This window comes from Salarias fasciatus, chromosome 1, assembly GCF_902148845.1.
Source record: "Salarias fasciatus chromosome 1, fSalaFa1.1, whole genome shotgun sequence".
In the NCBI taxonomy this organism is placed as follows: Eukaryota; Metazoa; Chordata; class Actinopteri; order Blenniiformes; family Blenniidae; genus Salarias; species Salarias fasciatus.
This window is the reverse complement of record NC_043745.1, coordinates 2301924-2307288: the sequence shown is the minus strand read 5'-3', so window position 1 is coordinate 2307288 and position 5365 is coordinate 2301924.

Below are 5365 nucleotides of genomic sequence, written 5' to 3'. Positions count from 1 at the left end.
TGATGCAGGAAAATCTGCTGTCCTTTTGCTTTTAGACTTGTCCGCCGCCTTTGATACTGTAGATCACAGCATCCTCTTGTCCGGCCTTAAGACACATGTAGACATCAAGGGTACAGCACTAAATTGGTTTCGATCCCATCTCTCTGATCGAAGCTTCTCTGTAAATCTGGGACAATACTCATCCTCTGTGTCTCCCCTGAATTATGGCATTCCCCAGGGTTCAATATTAGTGCCTGTCCTGTTTGCTCTGTATATGCCCCTTCGGGTTCTATCTTTAAAAAGCATAAAGTCGGCTTTCACTGTTTTGCAGACGACATCCAGGTTTATTTACCTGTTACGGCCAGTGACTGTTAGTCTGCAGTAAAAACACTGCAGGACTGTCTCAGTGATGTTCAGACATGGATGAGTGCACATTTCTTGAACCTAAACAAGGATAAAACTGAGATTTTGGTGTTTGGTCCCAATAACCCCCTGCTAGGACATGACAGTGCTATTGGTCCTCTGTCCTCCTTCTGCCGTCCTTTTGTGAGAAACTTGGGAGTGATGGTCGACCCTTTGTTTAAATTTGACCAACACATCAGCTTTGTGTCATCAAGACCAGCCTTTTCCATTTGGGGACTCTGGCCAAAATCAAATCTTATCTTCCTCTGGCTGATTTTGAAAGAGTGATCCATGCTTTTATAACTTCTCGTTTGGATTATTGCAATGCTTTGTATGTTGGGCTGGACCAGGGCTGGACCGGGGCTGGACCGGGGCTGGACCGGGGCTGGACCGGGGCGCCTGCAGCGCCTGCAAAGCGTACAGAATGCTGCAGCCCGTCTCCTGACTAAAACAAAGAAGCGGGAGCGCATCACCCCTGTGCTGTGCTCTTTCCATTGGCTGCCTATCCGATTTCGAGTGGAATTTAAAACCTGACTGATATGTTGCAGCCCTACACGCCGACCAGAGACTTGAGGTCAGCTGACCAGCTCCTTTTGGTTGTCCCTAAAGCCAGGCTCTGTAGCTGCCCCCCCTCTGGAACAGCGCCCCCCCTAGATGTCAGGTCCTCCCAGTCTGTAGGACAGTTTAAGTCCAGACTGAAAACACACCTCTTCTCGAAGGCTTTTTAATCACTAACTAAACCGGAGTATATTCTTGGTGTCTTATTTGTCTTATCTGTGTTTTTATTAATATGTTTAGATGAGCCTTTTATTTTCATTTATTTATTCTATTTTTATCTTTTTACTTTTCTATTTCTGTGCAGCACTTTGGTCAGCGGAAGTTGTTTTTTAAATGTGCTATATAAGTAAAATTGAATAGAATTGAATCCATTCATTTTACAAAATAAACACAATCCACAGCAACTCCAGTGTCCAATCTTCACTGAAGCAACCTCAAAACGTCCCAGCGCACCTGGACGCTGAATTGCCAGCGCTCCCAGCGCCCCTGAACACACCACAGACCACACCACTTCTCTCATATACCCCTTTCCCACTGCAACTAGCGGGGCGACCCATGTCCTCGACCCGCTAACAATTGGCTTTTAGACTCCTTTCCCACTGCCTGCAGACCTGGGTCTCACCGCCTGCTGGCGAGCCGTGCTGATGGTGTCCCATGTTGATGACATCATCAGCGCGACGGAGTACAACGAAAGTAAACAATGCAGCAGAACACCGTCTCCGCTCTGGTCTCGCTATCCTGCCAATACTGGGTCATCTTGACGAAGGAAATCTCACGCTGTGTCCAGAAACAACAACTAGCGCGCTAACGTAGCCGCGCTGCGTCGACGTTAGCCTGGAAGTTCCCGGATGTGTCCCTCCGACTAAAAACCAATAGAAAGCTGACCCGCTAAAAACCCGGGTTGATTGCAGAGTTTAAAGACCTGGGTCGAAATGCTGATTAAACCCTTTCACACTGCCATGAAGAGCTGATTATTAGCGGGTTTAAACGGGTTTTTTGGCCGGTGGGAAAGGGGCTATAGTAAACAGTATGGCGGCGCTTACCGGCTGTTCTTCGGCCTCTTTTTGACCGTGTTGGGGAGCTCACCTGCACGATAGCTTTGAGGTGAGTACAGAACTATTTAGGCTATTTTGTCTCAAGCTGCTGGCGCTGTTGAGCCACCAGCGTTCCTTCCTCATCTGGGCTCACCGTGCTCTCTGTCTAATAAGCTCCGGGTGCTGCTCAGGAGGCTCCGCCAGCTGACGTGGTAACTTCGGATAGGAGGAGGGACAGTGGGGTGAAAGGCAGCTCGACTCCAACCAAACAGTTCCTCTGGCAGCGTTGGAGAACCATCACAAACCGTGAGGACATGGAGGAGGATCCCATTCTCACCTGCACTGAGAACTGACTGGAACATTTCCCTGGAAAAAGGTTTATTCTTTATTTGATTTCAGCTGTGGAAGGCTCGGAACCCATCAGTTTGGGTTCCAACGTTCTCAAACCACGACTCAGGCCTGCACCGTTTGTTTTTTTAAGGGGGTGCCGGCTTTATTTTGGTAAGTAGTTTGAGACACTGCTGGTGTTTGCTTAAGACACATTGGTTATTGGAGTGTGTTTACATTTGTGTTAACTTTTTACAAGGATACTCATACTGTTTTATTATAGTGTTTTTGTTTACATTTATTTATTTTTATTAAATTGAGAATTTGCTTTTTTGATGAAAAGGTTTCTGTTGTATTTTGAAGACAAGGTGCCATTTACGCAATTACTTACTCCAAAATATCACACAAATATATGAGAGTATTATTGAACGGAACCTGGGGCCCATCCTCTTAAAAAGTAGGATCGGAAGGGCTACATTACAGTAGCATTTATTTTCTTGAAATAAATGAATGAAATGAATATTCTGTCAATCCTGTTCAGCTGAAATTGAATTTTCACTTTATTTTGAAAGTCTCTTCACTCTCGTAAAATTCTCATAAGAAGCTTCATGAAGCTTCATCAGAACATTACTCGCAATCAGCCTGTTTGAGAAAAGGATTTGTGGCCCCAGTGTCCACCAGGGAGCTCACATCTGACCCCTCAGCTGGTATTGTGAGGTGAGGGACGTCCTGATGCAGCCTCTACCTCCACCTTTGTCTCTCCAGCCTCCACCTTCTTTGTATCTACTCCACACTGTGTGTTTTGGTGAAACAGGTAAGAGTTTCCTCTGCCACCTACATTTTTAGGTCATCAGTGCACTAAATTCTCTGAGATTTATGGACGAGGTCCTCCAGAACATCCCCCCCCCCACCCACCCCCTACTAAATAAAACCCTATTGAGGTCTACAGACGTCAGTGGCAGCCAGTGAGTAAATGTGCTCTACATGATCAGACACATGTACCTGTTCACCTGTGCATCAACATCAGTGTTCGCCTGCTAAACTTCTGCACAATGATTTGTGACAAGAAGGTTCCAGAAATAATCCACCATGGACCAAGACAGCAGCAGCAGCAGCAGCTCCAGGCTGCTAAACGTCTCCCAGGAGGAAACCGATGTGCTGGAGGTCCGAGCTCACAGTACCAGAATAGATGGTGAATGAACTGAGCTCCACGGGCTGATGATGCAGAAACAGCCTGGGAGGAAACCACTGATATTGTCAGTCGTCTGTCCAGATGTTCTGAGAAGCGCTGCCCAGTGTTAAACAGTTCAGTGGCGTCAGGAGAAGGTCACACCTCCAGCTGCCGTCCGGCTGTGTTTCCACTGCATGTGACAAACGTCTGTGATCTGACATCACATGTGAGGGCAGGCCACCAAATACCGGTTGCTGTGATTGGTTGTTGCACTGAAATGTGCCTGACACTCTGGAAACCTGCCTTTGAGGTTCTGGTGTCAGCCAAACTACCACTACCCCAGCACACCCCGCCAGGATGGAGGTGGCGACCTTTCAGCGGTCCTTCCGTGCTGTGGCACGATGTTGTCACTGCACCAAGCGGAATCTGTCAAACCTCCCCGTGGTGCACTGCCACTCCCATTTCAACACAACCTGCTCCACCAAATTACCCATTTGGCTTTGTGGTAGTGCGCGCTGAACTGCGTGGACTGAGCCACGGTCTGCCACCCTGCACCAACACATCAGAGCTCTAGAAGTTTTATTTTTCTTCAGTACACCTGATTTTTGTGCGAACACAATGCTAAAAGTGAAAGTGTTCCACCTCCTACGACGGAATGGCAGCCTGAGCGACAGCTCGGATGGGTTCTAGCTCCTGTGGCCGTACGAGCACACCAGACGTTAAGTACAGAAGACGGATGAATGGATGAAAAACCATCATTTGTGACCTTGTTATCATTGGATTTCACGCTGAATCAATCATCAGAATTGTTCAGAAAAGTTTGTTCAGCTTCACGGCTAAGCACACCTCGCCACCATAAATCTTCAGATCGCCGTGCCTGAAAGAGAAAATCACTCGTCAAAGTAGAAAAAAAACAAACAGGCAAATTCCAACGGTCTGCCGTGTGCGGAGTCGTGCTCTCATCCACAGCTGGCACTGCCAGCACTGACACCTATCACCTAACCTAATAACTCTCTGCTCCACATACATCATCCCCGTGATTTGATTTGGGATCTGTTTTATTTATTTGTTTAGCGCAGAAACCCCACTGTCATTATTTTCCCTTGTAAATAATTCAATAAAAACGTCAGCCACCGCCCTGCTCTACATTAATGTTGTGAGTAATAAAGCTAGTGGGAGGGAGCAGGTGTGTGCAGGTATGACGGGGAGGGGGGGGGGGGGGGGGGGGGGGGGGGGGGGGGGTATGAGCAGCATCACAACTACATATCGAGCACAGACATTATGGTTTCCCACCAGAGATTGGCCAGATTTGTTGTTGAGGTTTGGTCTGCAGGTGTTTTTCCAGTCGCTGAGCTTCCTCTCTGGGATGAAGTTACTGAGGTTTGACATCTTCATGATCAGTAACCAAATAGAAAAAAAGATGTTTGCCCTCAATGCTAAAATATAGTGGACAAATATAGTGGTCAGGGGTCAGAGGTCAGGGCGACACCTCAAGGCATGCAGTGGTCAGTATCTACTGAATATGCATCCAAACCAGTACTCACTGATGCAGGTGGTCTCACAGATGCCCCACCCTGCAACTTTGCATTTGATGGAATGAAAATAAAACTAAACTCTATTACAAGAAAGACAGCTCTTTGAAACTGTCACGAGTTCTTCCGAAACTTAGCTAAAGTAACTCATAAGAAAGTAACTAAGATGATAAAGGACATGTCCTTCGTTATAGCGAACTGACGCCGTCCCCGTGTCTGTCTGATCGTACGGCTGGACTGGGACGGCTGGACTCCTGCGTGGCGGCAGTGAGTCCGGAGGAAGCACCTCAGGCCTGTTCAGGGTCATTATCTCTGGCTGTGAGTCAGTGAGAGCAAGAGCTTGAGGTGGATCATTTCTGAAA